The 19,750-nt window shown below is 36.0% G+C and overlaps 1 protein-coding gene across 6 annotated transcripts in view; it reads right to left on the reverse strand.

The window, feature by feature from the left end:
* BBX (BBX high mobility group box domain containing) overlaps positions 1 to 19,750 on the reverse strand; it is a 286,866-nt gene that overhangs the window by 145,527 nt on the left and 121,589 nt on the right. For 4 of the 6 annotated variants that reach the window (XM_032630202.1, XM_032630203.1, XM_032630204.1 and 1 more), the window contains one exon: positions 19,301 to 19,374. The exons of the other annotated variants lie outside the window; for them this stretch is intronic. The gene's annotated coding sequence lies outside the window, so the exon portion shown is untranslated. The remainder of the gene's footprint in view (positions 1 to 19,300; positions 19,375 to 19,750) is intronic. 6 annotated transcript variants of the gene reach the window in all.

A 19,750-nucleotide genomic window follows, 5' to 3' on the forward strand; every position in this document is an offset into this window, starting at 1 on the left:
CATATATATAATATGAGAGTAATGAAACTTACATCTAAGAGTCATTGTGAAGATAAGAAAAAAATACACACACACACATACAGAAATTAGCACATGAAATGCAAATAATAACTACTGCAGTTCTTTAAAATTATAATCATTATTACTACTTAGGGTGAGTCTTTTATACCCTTACAACTATTCTCTGCAGATGGAAACAAAAGTGGCTATGTATCTGATTCTAACCTAGAAATTTCATGTGCAGGTGGCCCTACTAATCCAAAGAGCTTTCTACAGGATCTTTATTAAAACAGTAGGCCTTTCTAGAAGTACCAGTGTACTTAGAGTAAAAGAAGAACTGGCAATGACAGGGAATTCACTTATCCCTCTGTAATGCCAATTATAATAAATGTAAGTCCTAGGGGTGAGGCATTTAGGAAGTATGTTTGCTGATGATATTTTAAAGAAAGTCACACTTAGTGTATCTGAGGAAATAATATTAGCATCTGGATAAGATCTGATTTGAAACAGTCTTAGGTAACACATTTAAAGAAAAGAATATTAAAACTATATTTATAGAAGATGAGTTCTATGCTCCCAGGGAGTGGCTTTGAGTCATTATAGATTACTCCACGAAGACAGTGGCTCAACATAGCTTCAGCTAAAAATAGAATCAAGAAAGTGGAAATGAAAGGAGGAATATTGAAAACATATATACAACTTGGCTTCTTCCTTGACTACTCTACAAAAACTGCTTCTCCAAATGTAAATCAAAACCACAATATCAGAATGGCTATCACCAAAAAGTCTACAGATAACAAATGTTGGCGAGGATATGGACAAAAAGGAACCCCGGTACACTGTTAGTGGGAGTGTAAATTGGTACAGCCACTACAGAAAACAGTATGAAGGTTCCTCAAAAGACTAAAAATAGAACTACCATATGACCCAGCAATTCCACTCCTGAGTATACATCCCAAGAAAATAAAAACACTAATTTGAAAAGATATCTGCACCCCAACATTCATTGCAGCATTATTTATAATAGCCAAGATATGAAAGCAACCTAAGTGCCCATCAGCAGATGAATGAATAAAGAAGATGTGGTATATATGTGTGTATATATATATATATGTGTGTACACACACACACACACACACACACACAATGGAATACTATTCAGCCATTAAAAAGAATGAAATTCTGCCATTTGTAACAACATGGATGGACCTAGAGAGTATTATGTTTAGTGAAAGAAGTCAGAGAAAGATAAATATTGTATATTATCACTTCTATGTGGAATCTAAAAAATAAAACAAATGAGTATAAATGAATATGACAAAACAGAAACATAATTATAAATACAGAGAACAAACTAGTGGTTACCACTGGTGAGAGGGAAAGGGGGAGGAGGGGCAAGGTACGGGTAGGGGATTAAGAGGCACAAATGTTATGTATAAAATAAACAAGCTCCAAGAATATATTGTACAGCACAGGGAATATAGCTAATATTTTAAGATAAATTCGAATGGAGTATAATGTATAAAATACTGAATCACTATGTTGTACAATATAATGTTGTAAATCAACTATACATCAATAAAATGAATTATTTTTAAAACTGCTTTCTCCAAAGGACCCATGGATCACCTAACCCAAACACCTTTTTTTTTTAAAAAAAAGATTTTTTTTTGGATGTGGACCATTTTTTTAAAAGTCTTTATTGAGTTTGTTACAATACTGCTTCTGTTTTATGTTTTGGTTTTTTGGCCACATGGCATATGGGATCTTAGCTCCCCAACTAGGGATTGAACCTGCACCCCCTGCACTGGAAAGCAAAGTCTTAACCACTGGACAGCCAGGGAAGTCTCCCCAAACACCTTTTTTAAGCATTAAATGTCTCTATTTTTCTTGAAAACTCTTTCCCATCTTCCTTAGCACTATATTGCTCTTCCCACCAAAGACCTGATTGTTCTTCTTTCCTTTAGACGTCTCTTAACAAGTAGGTAGGTGTTTTCAGAGGTTCTGTCTTAGCCATATTTTCTACTTTCACCAATTTTCAAAGTTTCAGCTCCACCCGTCTCTTAAGCTATACCCATCTTCAACTGGAATCTCTTCCAAACTCATACCAAATTCATAAATGCATCCTATACATAGTCACATGGATACTCTCTGCATTTCAAATCCAATCCATCCCAAACTTCACCTTCCCCTCCCATAAATCAGTTTCTACTACTATCTCTCTATATTTGGTAGTAGGATTATCTAAACATCTACACTTAAATTAAAAACCTACCTCTGACTTCCTTTTCAACACCCCCCCACACCACTTCTTTCCCTCTTATGATTCCTTCTACATCCCCAACACAAGTTCAATCTGGTGCTAAATTCTACACATTAGTAGTTTGGTTCAAGCGATAAGACAGGATTTGTATTCTTTGAGAAACAGAGTGAAAGCTAAATTTACAATCACTAAAAACACACAGAAACAGACACACACAGGCTAAACAGTAGTAGGCATCAGACATTTGAGAAAATCATTGAAGGAATCCTTAAAAGTGAGTATCCATTAATTTTTGCCTTGCAAACTGGGAGAAGATTTATTTGATTTTGTGAGTTGGATACCTCAATCCAAAATATTTTAAGATACATCCAGACAGGGTATAACTTTCATAATGTCTCCCACGATGGTCCTATTTACAACTCTCAAATCCTATTAGAAAAACAAATTTCTTCTTACCTAGGATATGTATGCTAAAGCCCCCCAAACCAAACTTTCTAATGCCTACCTCTTTTCCCTTCCAATCCATCCCATTTATATTGTCTACTCAAAAATTTTCAGTGGTTTATCTGCCTTTAAGAAAAAAAAAGTAAACTCACTGTGACTTTCAAGACCCTCTTACATCTAGCTTGCAACCAAAATTTCCCATTTTACCCTCACAAACATCCCATCCAAATGGCAAAAGGAGTCTATAGGCATTCCTTGAAGATATTGTGGATTTGGATCCAGTCCACCTGAATACAGCAAATACCAACATAATAAAGCAAGTTGCACAAATTTTTTGGTTTCCCAGTGAATATAAAAGTATGTTTACACTATACTGTAGTCTATTAAGTGTGCAACAGCATTATGCCTAAAAAAATGTACATGCCTTAATATTTTTTATTGCTAAAAAATGCTAACCATCCTCTGAGCCTTCAACAAGTCATAAACTTTTTGTAATAATAACATCAAAGATCACTGACCACAGATCATTATGATGAATACAATAATAATGGAAAAGTTTGAAATATTGCAAGAATTACAAAAATGTGACAAAGAGACAACAAAGTGAGCAACTGCTGTTGGAAAAAAATGATGCTGATAAACTTACTCGACATAGGGTTGTCTCGCCTTCAATCTGTAAAATATGCAATATCTGCAAAGCACAATAAAATGAGGTACGCCTGTATTCGCCTTCTCCAGACTTCTGTATTTACTCCTCTGCGTAGTCTTCCCTGATATTCCTACCTGGGATTTTAGATCTTCCTCAGAACTCTTAATGAGGTTTATTTATCTACCTTTATTCTACCTAATTAGTTTGCCTTCTATTACCACATCGTGACCTTGACAGTGTCTAACACTTTGCACATAGTAAACATTTATCAGATAAACAAACCGAGGAGCAGAAAGTATATTACTCTATCTTTAAATAAAACATTTTTCCAATGAGATTACTATAGGGAGTTCAGGTTCTAAAAAGGAACACAAGAGCTGGAGAAAGAGTGCAAACACTCCTCACTTTTTTTTTTTTTTTTTTGCGGTACACGGGCCTCTCACTGTTGTGGCCTCTCCCGTTGCTCCAGACACGCAGGCTCAGCGGCCATGGCTCACAGGCCCAGCCGCTCCGCGGCATGTGGGATCTTCCTGGACCGGGGCATGAACCCGTGTCCCCTGCATCGGCAGGCGGACGCTCAACCACTGCACCACCAGGGAAGCCCACTCCTCACTCTTATAGGTGGGCCATAAAGGTTTAGAATTTCAATATACAGTACACTAATAATTGAAAAAATATATAACTAAAGTCTATAAAATCCATAGTTGTTATGGTTAGAAAGTTCACATATTCAACTAGGAAAAGGCAAAATTGCTATAAAAAGATCACAAACACCTAATACATACATGCTAACTTACAGAAGAGCTTTCTGAAGGAACCAAAGTATTTTCATAGATGGTCCTAAATCATCTTCAAAACCAGTTTAGATACACTAGAGATATTCAAAATTAATAAATAAAAGTTACTAGGGACAAAGGACAAAGGTGTACTGCTTCATGCTCACGTGCATGAAAATTATTAGAAATAAAAATACTTTCTTCTCTTGGATCAATTAATTGTGAAATGCTAAGCCAATGACCTAAAATGAAGGGAAATTTTGCTTGTCTAGTTATGGAAAAACAGAGTAAGGTCATGAGTTCACAGCTGTTTAAAATTTTTTAAATTTTTTATAGTTATCAGATTGAGATAATCAATTTACAAAAATAGCTCTCATACTTTAAAATTCATTAAGAATTTATAATATAGCTCCTTGTTTTGTTAAAATAATTATAGTCTTTGAAGAAAATTGTGTAATTATAAAAATGTACTATTATGCTTAAATAATTTACGTGTCGTTTGAGGTGATAATTTTGTTAATACCAACAGTATGAGGTGATAATATTCCTGAAATAACTATAATCCACTGAATGATAGATGACTTATGTCCTAATACTTTCATATATTTGAGCTTTGATTATGCTTTAATAAAATTGCAAAGTTAAATTGGACAAAGTATAATTAAACTCAAACATCTATTATTATGATTGTATAGAAAATATTTTAAGATATCTAACAATATAAAGAATAAATGTGATTCTTTCCTAATGGCTTAAAGCAAGCCAATCCTGTATTCTATAGACTTTTAATATAAGATGTGCAGTATAATGACATTTCCCTTGTTGTGAATAGAGACAATAACATGCTTGAAATTCCATTTCAAGGAACAGTTAAAGCAGTGAAAAAAAAAGTCAAACGCCACTTTTGACCCACTGTCATTGTGAGAACAAACATTTTCTTAGCAACCCTGCCAATGTGCTGAGTTGGCAGTGTACCCTGCAGCACTTTTAATCCTCTTAAGAACCTTACACGGTCAGTATTCACCCCATTTCACAGATGAAGTTAAGTAACCTTCCCACAGCCCAATCAGTAAACAACTGAGTTAGATGTAGTCTTGTGTAGAGTCCATCTGACTCCACAGCCTATGCTTCTGAGATCAAATTACAGCTGAAAAAAGTGATCCATTTAAATTTGTCTTCTATAAGGAAATCTTTAAGTTTCTACCTATCCATAGGAATCTCCAGGAAGCAATAGTGATCATTATGCAGTTGACAATCTAGAGGCAAGAATAAGAATGTTTATAAGCATTAGGAAGTAAAAGTTCTAAAATATTTTTCACAGGCACATTATGAACTCTAATGTATGGAATAGTTTATAATAATAGAAGTAACCGGTAAAAAATTCTATGTCTTTGATGATTAGGTAAAAATTCATAAAAAAGAGACATAACTGGGACACCTTTACCATCAACAAGATAGATTTATCTTATGTTCTCTAAAAAGTGAAACTCTCAGTGAATAATAAGGAAAAGCAGCACCCGTTATATTAACAGGAAAAACTAAACTTTCAAACTTGAAAACTATCATTCCTTTAAGTATTCATTTCACCAAATGAACTGAAAGATGAGCTGTATGCGTCATCAAATGGCAGGACAAAATGACTGCTATAGGAAGAGGTTTGGTACTTAAACAGGGGATTGACAGTGGCTGCTGATTTCAAACTTTTCTCTATTTTCTCTTTATATAATACACCCATTTGATGATATGGCAACTCTAACAAAGCTGAAAACATAGCAGATATTCAAAAACAATATTAAGGGCATGGTTCAATTTCAAATCGTGTCCATCTGGGTGCTGCCTGGATAGATAGATGGACATATACTCCTCTGCATGGATACATCTCACATTCTGTAGGTTTCACTCTCTCTAATCTTCTAATTAGTGTGGCAAAACTAAGAATGCTTGGGACACTGTTCACCACATAAATGGTATCTTCTTATTATTTAAGCCTTATTCAGAAGCCAGTTCCTCCCCATCTAGCTGGCTCTTTCAAGAAACCTGTCCACTGTATGTGCCTATGATAACTCAACACCTTAAAACACTACATTCCTGAAGAGGAATACTTCTGCCTCAAAGAGATGCTTGGTAATAAATGACTTTACAATAAAAGTTAAGTAAACACTGAAATAATTAGATAACTCATCTACTTTTTAAGAACAGTAATATAACCATGGCAGAGGCAGAACAACTGCAAATTAAGCAAATTATAAAAGTCTATAGAACCAAAACACAATGCTCTTTTCTAACATCTTTATAGATCAATTTGAATATGGAAATATCCTAAAAATAGTACCCCTAAGAATAAAACATCTAAATGTGGACTCTAGTCAACATTTCGGTTACATATTAACTGAATCCAGGTACCATATAGCATCTCTTTAGGCCCAGCCTGAACCAATCTGCCTTCCTTAAATCTCAGAACCTTAACAGGCACTCCACTCACAGGGCCACTGATGGAGTGTCAGGGAAGTACTTGGCAGAATGCTTACAACTCTTAATAAACCCCTGCTGACCCAATGTACACTATAAATGAGCTAACAGCTACCCAGAAATTTTTTGCTGCTCATTTTAAGTTCTTTTTAAATTTTAAAAATAAATTTATTTATTTATTTATTTTTAGCTGCATTGGACCTTCTTTGCTGCACGCGGGCTTATTCTACTTGCGGTGAACAGGAGCTACTCTGTTGCGGTGCGCCGGCTTCTCATTGCGCTGGCATCTCTTGCTGCAGAGCACAGGCTCTAGGCACACGGGCTTCAGTAGTTGTGTCATGTGGGCTCAGTAGTTGTGGTGCACAGGCTCTAGAGTGCAGGCTCAGTAGTTGTGGCGCACGGGCTTAGTTGCTCTGCAGCATGTGGGATCTTCCCAGACCAGGGCTCAAACCCACGTCCCCTGCACTGGCAGGCAGATTCTTAACCACTGCGCCACCAGGGAAGTCCTTCATTTTAAGTTCTTAAGCTTACTAACATTTATTGATTATAGGACTAACTGCAACTTAAAGGCACAGAAAGATTTATTTTTAAGGAACACTCCCCTCCCTGAACTCAGACTGGGAAGAACAACTATCTCCAGGTAGACCTGGGGATGTTTATTAACATAAAAGTCAATGTAATACATGATTAATAAATGTGAACTCCTGTATTACCAATTCACCAAATGTTCACTAAACAAGTTCTACATGCCAGACACTGTTTCTACGTTTGGAGTATACAGCCATCAACAAACTAGACTCTCTAATGCAAACTTAAGCCTCCTGGCTTCTTCAAGAGATTATCTGAAAAAAATTACATGTATATACTCGTATACATTTACACTTCTCTGTGTATGTACAGAATATCCAGTAAATGCAGTACATATTTTACATTAAAATGTATGGAAATTCTGACTGCAATGTTATGAGAAATTTTACACCATTTGATCCATTTCTTTTCCTGGAGAAACACAATTCTCTGTAATAGAGATCAGAGGGAATATGGACTTCAGTAGAAAAATAATTTATCCATCACCTTTCACAGTAGTAATAATGGATGAAGTAGTATGTCTGACTTTATTTGTACTGTCCTTAACTAGCAAATTCAATATCAGTAGACTGATCCTACTGTCTACAGAACAAATACATTGCTAAAGCTTATCATATACAAGGCTTGAGTTTCAGTCATTCTGTAAATAGCTTTAGAGGGAAACCGAAATCAAAAGCAGATAAGGAGATTGGTTCAGGACAGCAGACTAGAAAGACGTGTACTCATTCCATCTTGCGAGAGCACCGGAATCACAACTAACTGCTGAACAGTCATCAACAGGAAGACACTGGAACTCACCAAAAAAGATACCCCACATCCAAAGATAAAGGAGAAGCCACAATGAGACGGTAGAAAGGGCACAATCACAATAAAATCAAATCCCATAAAACGGCTGTGTGGGTGACTCAAAACTGGAGAACCACAGAAGTCCACCCACTGGAGTGACAGTTCTCAGTCCCACGTCAGGCTTCCCAAATGTGGGTCCGGGAATGGGAGAAGGAATTCCTAGAGAATCAGACTTTGAAGGCTAGTGGGATTTGACTGCAGGACTTTGACAGGACTGGGGGAAACAGAGACTCCACTCTTGGAGGGCACACACAAGTAGTGTGCACATCGGGACCCAGCAGAAGGAGCAGTGATCCCATAGGAGACTGAACCAGACCTACCTGCTAGTGTTGGAGGGTCTCCTGCAGAGGCAGGGGATGGCTGTGGCACACCAAGGGGACAAGGACACTGGCAGCAGAAGTTCCAGGAAATACTCCTTGGCATAAGCCCTCCCAGAGTCTGCCATTAGCCCCACCAAAGAGCCTGGAGCATCCTGTGCTAGGTTGCCTCAGGCCAAACAACCAACAGGGAGGGAACTCGGCCCCACCCATGAGCAGACAAGCAGACTGAAGCTTTACTGAGCTCAGCCCACCAGAGCAACACCCAACTCTACCCACCATCAGTCCCTCCCTTCAGAAAGCTTGTACAAGGCTCTTAAATAGCCTCATCCACCAGAGGGCAGACAGTAGAACCAAGAAGAACTACAGTCCTGCAGCCTGCGGAACAAAAACCACATTCACAGAAAGACATAAAATGAAAAGGCAGACAGCTATGTACCAGATGAAGGAGCAAGATAAAACCCAGAAAAACAATTAAATGAAGTGGAGATAGGCAACCTTCCAGAAAAAGAATTCAGAATAATGATAGTGAAGATGATCCAGGACTTCGGAAAGAAAATGGAGGCAAAGATTGTAAGAAATGTTTAACAAACACCTAGAAGAATTAAAGAACAAATAAACAGAGATGAACAATACAATAACTAAAATGAAAAATACACTAGAAGGATTCAGTAGCAGAATAACTGAGGCAGAAGAATGGATAACTGACCTGGAGGACAGAATGGTGGAATTTACTGCTATGGAACAATATTAAGAGACCTCTGGGACAATATTAAATGCAAACACATTCACATTAGAGGGGTCCTAGAAGGAGAAGAGAGAAAGGACCCGAGAAAATATTTGAGGAGATTATAGTTGAAAACTTCCCTAACATGGGAAAGGAAATAGCCACCCAAATCCAGGAACTGCCAAGTCCCAGGCAGGCTAAACCCAAGGAGAAACACACCGAGAAACATAGTAATCAAACTAACAAAAATTAAAGACAGGGAAAAATTATTAAAAGCAACAAGGGAAAAATGACAAATAACATGCAAGGGAACTCTCATAAGGTTAACAGCTGATTTCTCAGCAGAATCTCTACAAGCCAGAAGGGACTGGCACAATATATTTAAAGTGATGAAAGGGAAGAACCTAAAGCCAAGATTACTCTACCTAGCAAGGATCTCATTCAGATTCCACAGAGAAATCAAAAGCTTTACAGACAAGCAAAAGCTAAGTGAATTCAGCACCATCAAACCAGCTCTACAATAAATGCTAAAGGAACTTCTCTAAGTGGGAAACACAAGAGAAGGAAAGGAACTACAAAAGCAAACTCAAAACACTTAAGAAAATGGTAATAGGAACACACATATGGATAATTACTTTAAATGTAAATGGATTAAATGCTCCATCCAAAAGACACAGACTGGCTGAGTGGATACAAAAACAAGACCCATATATATGTTGTCTACAAGAGACCAACTTCAGACCTAGGGAAACACACAGACTGAAAGTAAGGGGGTGCGAAAAGATATTCCATGCAAATGGAAATCAAAAGGATGCTGGAGTAGCAATACTCATATCAGATGAAATAGACTTTAAAATAAAGAATGTTACAAGAGACAAGGAAGGACACTACATAATGATTAAGGGACCAATCGAAGAAGAAGATGTAACAGTTATAAATATATATGTACCCAACATAGGAGCACCTAAAAACATAAGACAGATGCTAACAGCTATGAAAGAGGAAATCCACAGTAACACAATAATAGTGGGGGACTTTAACACCTCACTTACATCAATGGACAGATCATCCAGACAGAAAATTAATAAGGAAATAGAAGCTTTTGACACAACAGACCAGATAGAATTAATTGATATTTATAGGACATTCCATCCAAAAACAGCAGATTACACTTTCTTCTCAATTACACATGGAACATTCTCCAGGATAGATCATATCTTGGATCACAACTCAAGCCTCAGTAAATTTAAGAAAATTGAAATCATATCAAGCATCTTTTCCGACCACAATATATAAGATTAGAAATAAATTACAGGGAAAAACACATAAAAAACACAAACACATGGAGGCTAAACAATATGTTACTAAATAACCAAGAGATCACTGAAGAAATCAAAGAGGAAATCAAAAAATACCTAGAGACAAAAGACAACGAAAACATGATGATCCAAAACCTATGGGATACAGCAAAAGCAGTTCTAAGAAGGAAGTTTATAGCAATACAATACTACCTCAAGAAACAAGAAAAATCTCAATCTAACCTTACTCCTAAAGGAACTAGAAAAAGAAGAACAAACAAAACCCAAAGTTAGTAGAAGGAAAGAAATCATAAAGATCAGAGCAGAAATAAATGAAATAGAAACAAAGAAAACAATAGCAAAGATCAATAAAACTAAAACCCAGTTCTCTGAGAAGACAAACAAAATTGATAAACCTTTAGCCAGACTCATCAAGAAAGGAGGGAGAGGACTCAAATCAACAAAATTAGAAATGAAAAAGGAGAAGTTACAATGGACACGGCAGAAACACAAAGCATCATGAGAGACTACTACAAGCAACTCTTTGCCAATAAAATGGACAACCTGGAAGAAATGGACCAAGTTTTAGAAAGTATAACCTTCCAAGACTGAACCAGGAAGAAACAGAAAATATGAACAGACCAATCACAAGTAATGAAATTGAAATTGTGATTAAAAATCTTCCAACAAACAAAAGTCCAGGACCCAAAGGCTTCACAGGCGAACTCTATCAAACATTTAGAGAAGAACTAACATCCAACCTCTCAAACTCTTCCAAAAAATTGCAGAGGAAGGAACACTCCCCGACTCATTCTACAAGGCCACTGTCACCCTGATACCAAAACCAAAGATACTACAATAAAAGAAAATTACACACCAATATCACTGAAGAATATAGATGCAAAAATCCTCAACAAAATACTAGCAAACAATATCCAACAACACATTAAAAGGATCATACACCATGATCAAGTGGGATTTATCACAGGGTTACAAGGATTCTTCAATATATGCAAATCAATCAATGTGATACACCATATTAACAAATTGAAGAAGAAAAACCATATGATCATCTCAATAGATGCAGAAAAAGCTTTTGACAAAATTCAACACCCATTCATGATAAAAACTCTCCAGAAAATGGGCATAAAGGGAACCTACCTCAGCATAATAAAGGTCATATATGACAAACCGACAGCAAACGTCATTCTCAATGGTGAAAAACTGAAAGCATTTCCTCTAAGATCAGGAACAAGACAAGGATGTCCATTCTCACCACTATTATTCAACATAGTTTTAGGAGTCCTAGCCCCAGCAATCAGAGAAGAAAAAGAAATAAAAGGAATACAAATTGGAAAAGAAGAAGTAAAACTGTCACTGTTTGCAGATAACATGATACTATATATAGATAATCCTAAAGATGCCACCAGAAAACTACTAGAGCTAATCAATGAATTTGGTAAAGTTGCAAGATACAAAATTAATACACAGAACTCTCTTGCATTCCTATACACTAACAACAAAAGATCAGAGAGAGAAATTAAAGAAAAAAATCCCATTCACCATTGCAACAAAAAGAAGAAAATACCTAGCAATAATCCTACCTAAGGAGGTAAAAAACCTGTACTCAGAAAACTATAAGACACTGATGAAAAAAATCAAAGATGACACAAAAAGATGGAGAGATATACCATGTCCTTGGATTGGAAGAATCAATATTGTGAAAAAGACTACACTACCCAAAGCCATCTACAGATTCAATGCAATCCCTATCAAATTACCAATGGCATTTTTTACAGAACTAGAACAAAAAAATTTCAAAATCTGTATGGAGACACAAGAGACCCTGGATAGCCAAAGCAGTCTTGAGGGAAAAAAACGGAGCTGGAGGAATCAGACTCCCTGACTTCAGACTATACTACAAACCTACAGTAATCAAGACAATATGGTACTCACACAAAAGTAGAAATATAGATCAATGGAACAGGATGGAAAGCCCAGAGATAAACCCATGCACCTATGGTCAACTAATCTATGACAAAGGAGGCAAGGATATACAATGGAGAATAAACAGTCTCTTCAAAAGTGGTATGGGGAAAACTGGGCAGCCACATGTAAAAGAATGAAATTAGAACACTCCCTAACACCATCCACAAAAATAAATTCAAAATGAATTAAAGACCTAAATGTAAAACCGGACACTATAAAATTCTTAGAGGAAAACATAGGAAGAACACTCTTTGACATAAACCACAGCAAGATCTTTTTTGGCCCACCTCCTAGAGTAATGGAAATAAAAACAAAAATAAACAAATGGGACCTAATGAAACTTCAAAGCTTTTGCACAGCAAAGGAAACTGTAAACAAGATGAAAAGACAATCCTCAGAATGGGAGAAAATATTAGCAAATGAATCAACAAAGGATTAATCTCCAAATGTATAAACAGCTCATGCAGCTCAATATTAAAAAAACAAACAACCCAATCCAAAAATGGGCAGAAGACCTAAACAGACATTTCTCCAAAGAAGACATACAGATGGCCAAGAAGCACATGAAAAGCTGCTCAACACCACTAATTATTAAAGAAATGCAAATCAAAACTACAATGAGGTATCACCTCACCCCAGTTAGAATGGGCATCATCAGAAAATCTACAAACAACAAATGCTGGAGAGGGTGTGGAGAAAAGGGAGCCCTCTTGCACTGTTGGTGGGAATGTAAACTGATACAGCCACTATGGAGAACAGTATGGAGGTTCCTTAAAAAACTAAAAATAGAATTATCATATGACCCAGCAATCCCACTACTGGGCATATACCCAGAGAAAACCATAATTCAAAAAGACACATGCACCCTAATGTTCACTGCAACACTATTTACAATAGCCAGGTCATGGAAGCAACCTAAATGCCCATCGACAGATGGACTGATAAAGAAGATGTGATACATATATACAATGGAATATTACTCAGCCATAAAAAGGAACAACATTGGGTCATTTGCAGAGATGTGGATGGACCTAGAGACTGTCATATAGAGTGAAGTAAGCCAGAAAGAGAAAAACAAATATCGTATATTAACACATATATGTGGAATCTAGAAAAACGGTATAGATGAACCGGTTTGCAAGGCAGAAATAGAGACACAGATGTAGAGAACAAAGGGATGGACACCAAAGGGGGAAAGTGGGGGGTGGGGGGATGAACTGGAAGATTGGGCTTGACATATATACACTAATATGTATAAAACAGATAACTAATAACCTGCTGTATAAAAAAGTAAAATAAAATTCAAAAAAAAACAAAGGTAGATAAATGAGTTAAAATAATTTTCAACCAATTAAACTGTCATCCACAAAATTAGATCAGTGCTCAAGAGTTTATCCTTTAGTCTATAAACACACAAGATGAGAAAAAAAATTACAAATCAATTTAAAGTTATTTTTATACAAAGGTACATGTCTCAAAGGTTTGTTTCCTTTGGAGTATATTTTGTTTTTATAAAGGCATCAAATCACCAGAAACTGAAATTATTCTAGTGACACAGAACACACATATTAGAAAAAGTTTAAAGATAAAATGAAGAGTTAAGCTGAGCCTACATCAATGCTATTACCCATCAGTAATCCAAAACACCCATCAACTGACTTACCTAATAGAAAAAGTTCCTATTGTGTAGTAGAAAGAAGTACTATACAAATGTTCAAAGAATTGCACTTAGACTATCATACTTGAGAAATACGATGATTACCTAGCTCAAGAGCTGATATCAGAGGAAAGAAGGGAAAGGAGGAAGAAGAAAAAAGTGGGTTAAAAAAAGAGAGAGAGGGAGGCAGGAAAATAAACAGGTAGAAGAGCAGATTTAGGACTCCATGGCTTCTGCTGGCTTTATTTCAAATAAACAATCTCTTCTTTCTGTTTTCCAGAATCTTTAAGAGTATGCCATTTCCCTGTTGAATTCACAACTGATTCACAAAGTAAAAGAATATAGCCTTGAAAAAATGTGAATTGGCTTGATTATAGTAAGCAGAAACAGATACAACTCAAAAGAGTAATTGTCTTATTCCTCAACCTAATTTTCAAATACATTCCATTCCTAGATAACAATGAATACACATGGAAATCGATTTTTACAATGATGTAATTCCTCCATCATACAAAACACTCTAATTTTCAAGTTCTTAGATTTGATTCCTTCACTTGAAAGACTTTTTCATGCACAGTGACTTCAAAGTGGAAGAAATATGAATTCAGTAATTTCAAATGTTTCCCATCTCAAAGATCCAAAGATATTTTTAGTCTTAGATGACCCAGGTTTTCTTGTTTATAGATTAAATAACATAGAAAGTTTTTTGGTTTTGTTTTTTTTAACTTTCACTTCACTCTTTGGCATAGAAAAACAATTACCTCTGGGATGAACTGAACTGGTTGCCCTCAGATTCATATGATGAAACTTCAAAGCCCAATATGATTATATTTGGAGATAGACCCTAGAAGTAGGTAAAAGTTAAGTAAGGTCATTAGGGTGGGGCCATTATCTGATAGAACTGGTGTCCTTTTAAGAAGGGGAAGAAACTAGAGCACACTTTCTACACACACACACACAGACACACACACACACACAAAAAAGGTCATGTGAGAACACAGCAAGAAGGCAACTGTCCATAAGCCAGGAAGAGCAACCACACCAGAGACAGAATTTGTCAGCATCTTTATCATGGACTTTTAGTCTCCAGAACTGTTCAAAAATATCTGCTGTTTAAGCCACCCAGTCTGTGGTATTTTGTTATGACAGCCCAAGCAGACTATATAATCTCTAAAAATTAAAAGATTCTATTTTTGAAATAGTTTTACTCTACCAATAATCCAGCTGAGGGGACTTCCCTGGTGGTCCAGTGGTTAAGACTCTGTGCTCCCAGTGTAGAGGGCCCGGGTTTGACCCCTGGTCAGGGAACTAGATCCCACATGCATGCCACAACTACGAGTTCTCGTGCCGCAACCAAGAGTCCGCATGCCGCAACTAAAAGACACTGTATGCGCCAACGAAGATTCCACGTGCTGCAACTAAGACCCGGCGCAGCCAAATAAACAAACACACAAAAAATCCGCTGAATATGTCACTGATAGTTGTTGCAACAATGATTCGTTTATGAAGAGAAGTGCCTGGAGCAATCTGAAGAATAATTCACTCCAAAATTATTTATATATGTGTGTATTGTTCTACATTAAATTGTCATTTGGAAATAGCATAAAGCTTTGAACCCCTAAGAGATATGCTCTGTTGTCCTGATTCTGAGTGCAAGGGGACAATGCCAACAGAGAAGTCCTCGAAGGAATCTAAATAATCTCACCCTCCCTGGAAAACAGCAGCATAAAAATCTTGAAAGGGAAATGCTGATTCTTTTGAAACCAAACAACATTTGCTCTACATGGTGCAGAAAATTTCTGTGGCACTGTCTCCTGTTCTTGTACCTTGTGCATCGAGATTATATAAAATTCGATTTCTTTGATGCTGACCTCATTAATATCCAGAGTCAAGGCCATATATCCACCTTTGGCAATCACTCTGTCCTTAGGATTTCTACGTTCTCAGTGGCAAGAAGTGATTTATTAGATCGTAGGGTGACTAGTATTTCTACAGGATTCACCCTTTCAGTGGTAAGTGTAGAATATATAGGCTCTTATGCATTCAGGACAATTTGTTAAAACTCAAAGTATGTGTGTGTAAATATAAATATGCAAACACAGTTTAGACATACATACACTGTAATAAAGGTATATTATAGTGCATTCAAGATTATTGAACTATGATCACATTTTTCTTAACTACCATTTCTTGACTGCATCCCATGTGCCAGGCAGCGTATCAACACTCAACATAATTCCCTTATTTAATTATCAGAATTCCACAAGGTAGAGATCGTTATCCAATATTAAGATGAGAAAACAAAATTTCAGAGAGGTTACATAAACACCCAAATTCTTTCAATTTAAAAGTTCCAGAACTACGGTTTATGCCTAGGTTTCTCTGAATCCACAGATGTCTAAGAATTTTCCTTCTCCCCAGTCTTAAAGAACTATGAACTATCAAACAAAGCACTGTTTATATACTCCTTGATATTTAAATCATCTTAGTCCACACAGGTCTGGTAGCAATGTTTTATAAAACCTGTGGGATTAATCAAATCAACATTGGTTGAGTTCATAATGCCTAGCAATTTTCTAGAAAACTTAGGAGAGGATAATGCAATCACTGTATAGTGAATACGACCTCGAGTGAAGTACATCAGAAAACCCATGGGATTCAATTGTTAACCACCCTGTAGTATTCTGCATTTTTTCTCTCTAGAATGATTCCTTAAATTGATCTTAAGTAGAAGCATTTGGTTACCATTACATGGTAAAATTATTGTATTACTACTGGAAAAAGCAAAGTACCCATTTTCTCATGCTCTTCCTCTATATCCAATTAGATAACATCTGTCAAAAGTTCTTAACTTAGTAAACATAGGTAAGAAGTTATTATGAGAATCATTATATCCCTTCTCTAACGCTGTATGCAAACCACAGAGGGTCCAGTCTGCAGTAATTTTCATTCATTTTAAAACAACTTATAAAACAATAAGGTAAGTAAGTTTAGTATAGACCGTATTTCCACTTATTGCATAGTGGAAAAGCGATAATGTTCAAAACTTAATGAAACTCTTGAATTGTATCAACTCCTCATTCCTTAAAACTTGTCACAGGGTTTCAAAGCTCAATGTGTTCCATGTAACTACAAGAGGATTCACAGTCAAATAACTTTCCATGTTAAACAGATTCATTTACTACAGGACTTCCTGGAAGCTTAACATACAAGGTGCATTCTGTCTGTCTAGAAGAACCCTAGACAGGATTATGCAGATATTATACTTAAAATATGCATTATGCCTCCCTATCAGCCTGCCCCTACCCCACCCCTCTTAAAAGGCCACTCCTTATCCAATGACATGAGTTGGCCACGTGACACGCTTTAGCCAATGAAATATAAGAGGTAGTGACATATACCACCTCTCAGCAGCAGTTTAAAGAGCCCAGATTCCACCATCATTCCTTTCTCCTTTTGCCACAAGACTTAAGCATCCCAGGGAGGTTGTCCTTCAGCTTTGGTCCAGGAATGAAGAGGATATGGAGCACAGTGGCAGCAAATTCATCAAGAACATGAACATGAGCGAGAAAGAAACCTTTACTGCTATAAACCACTAAGACTTGGGGATTCTCTGGATAATTAAACAAAACTTTGCCTAAGCTAACTAAAATAGCATGTTTCCCAGATTTACTGAACCCTGGCATCATTCTGCTCGGTAACATTTTCCAAAATTTGTTTCCTAAATTACTCCTGATTTTGTGTGGCAATTTTCTGTTAGTTAATACTGTATTTAAGATGAATATATAGTTATGCTAGAAGTATAAAGTCTCAGTCTTCTTAAATTTTATCAGCATTTTTTGTCAATTTCTGCTTACAGTCAATAAAAATATTGTATTAAAATAATCTGATTAACATTTAGAGATCATAGATGAGATGGCTACTTAAGTCAAGACTGCCAACAACTACTGATTAATGATTTAGTTTTCTGAATAGGTAATATAAAAGGTCCTGCTTTACTTTCTATATATGTATTCATATTCAGAAAACTAAGAACACTGCCACAAATTTAATTTTCTTTGTATCTCACTATACTCAACTGCCTTTAGGATTAGTAATCGAGAACATATTTGACATTTCAGTATAGATATTCAAATATTCTGTAGTCTGTTCTGCTGACCCAGAAAAACCATAATCAACTGTATCCTAACTGGCAATTGTAAATCCAGAATTTATATTTCTAACTTCACTGTGCCTTAAAGGATAGCACAGAAAGGAGGAAAACTAACTAAATCCCAATCTTCTCACTGGCAATAAGATTTTGGTGTTGTTTCAATATCCTAGTAAACACACAAGCTAAATGGCATTTATTTTTACAATGTGTACAATCCTAGACTGCAACATTCAGAAGAATGGTTCAGAGGCCTTATATTTATACTCATATCATAAAAGCAACATTCAGTCACATACTTACTAAAACAAAAAAGGTAGACACAGATATTCTAGACAGACCTAATAAGCTATCAAAAATACTTAAGAACAGAAAAGATTTAAGATTTCGATGAATAAAAAAATTGAAAAGTAAGTTCATGTCCTAAAAATTGCAACTAAACAATATTTACTACTTCTGTTAATTTTAATTTATATTAAATTCCTTGGTCTTATAAATCATCAGTTCACCATAAAGTATTGAAACATCAGTAAAGCAATCACATATTTTCATTTCCAGACTGAGAAAATTCTATGCATTTAAGTAATCATGACCAAAATTAATCTTAAAATATTCCTAAAGAAGCAGTTTTGAATATAACTTATATACAAGAGGACAAGATTATAGTATCTGTGAGTTTCAAAGTTTGATATAATTTGCCACATGTATATATTTTAAAATCTCAACTTTTTCAGGCAATACAAAAAAAGGCTTTGGGGAAACAGACCAACGTAATATTTATTTAGGTATGTATTCTCTAGATAATTAGGACTTCAATAAATGGACTTTTCACTAACAGCCCATTACTGTGGAGAAACAAACCAGAGATTGTGAAATAGTTAATTTTTTAAAATTCATGATTTTAAAGGAAAATTTAACTTACTTGATGATAGAGATTAAAGTGTCCCTTTAAAAATAGTAATAAAATTGACCAAAAAAATACACAATTATCACACTTCCTTGATCAATACGGAAGGTGAATCCATCAGACGGGAAAAAGTTGAGACCAGCTCTGTTACCACTTAGCTCCTGACAGCTTCACTCCTTCCAGGTAAGTAAGTAAGATGCACCTGCAGGGCTGCTCTTACCGGTCAAGTCAAGACTTTCCATTGTGATTTCAATGGAACATCAGAACTTCCAGCTTCTGTGATGCAGCAGAATTCTGTGAAGGACCCATAGCAAAGTGATTAAAATGGTGAGCCAGGAAGCCCCTTCAAACAAAGCTGACACTTATTCTCCTTTAGCAAAATAATCCCTAAATAAGATGAATTAACAGCCAAGCAATCAAAATCAGGAAAATTATTAAACATCCCTCTACTAACACTATTTAGGAAAAAAAGACCTACAGTGTTTATTGTCAACTTTAATGTAACAAAAAGATAGTCACTAAAATTACTCAATGGGAATTCTGAGACTAAAGTTACAGAGACAAAGAATTACAGGCAATCACTTCTTAGCTTTCTGACTAAATTCACGTGTAGAGTTACAGGTGAATTCTCTGGAAAAACATGAAATTATATTGACATCCTGACTAAATT

This window comes from Phocoena sinus, chromosome 4 (genome assembly GCF_008692025.1).
Source record: "Phocoena sinus isolate mPhoSin1 chromosome 4, mPhoSin1.pri, whole genome shotgun sequence".
Taxonomy (NCBI): Eukaryota; Metazoa; Chordata; class Mammalia; order Artiodactyla; family Phocoenidae; genus Phocoena; species Phocoena sinus.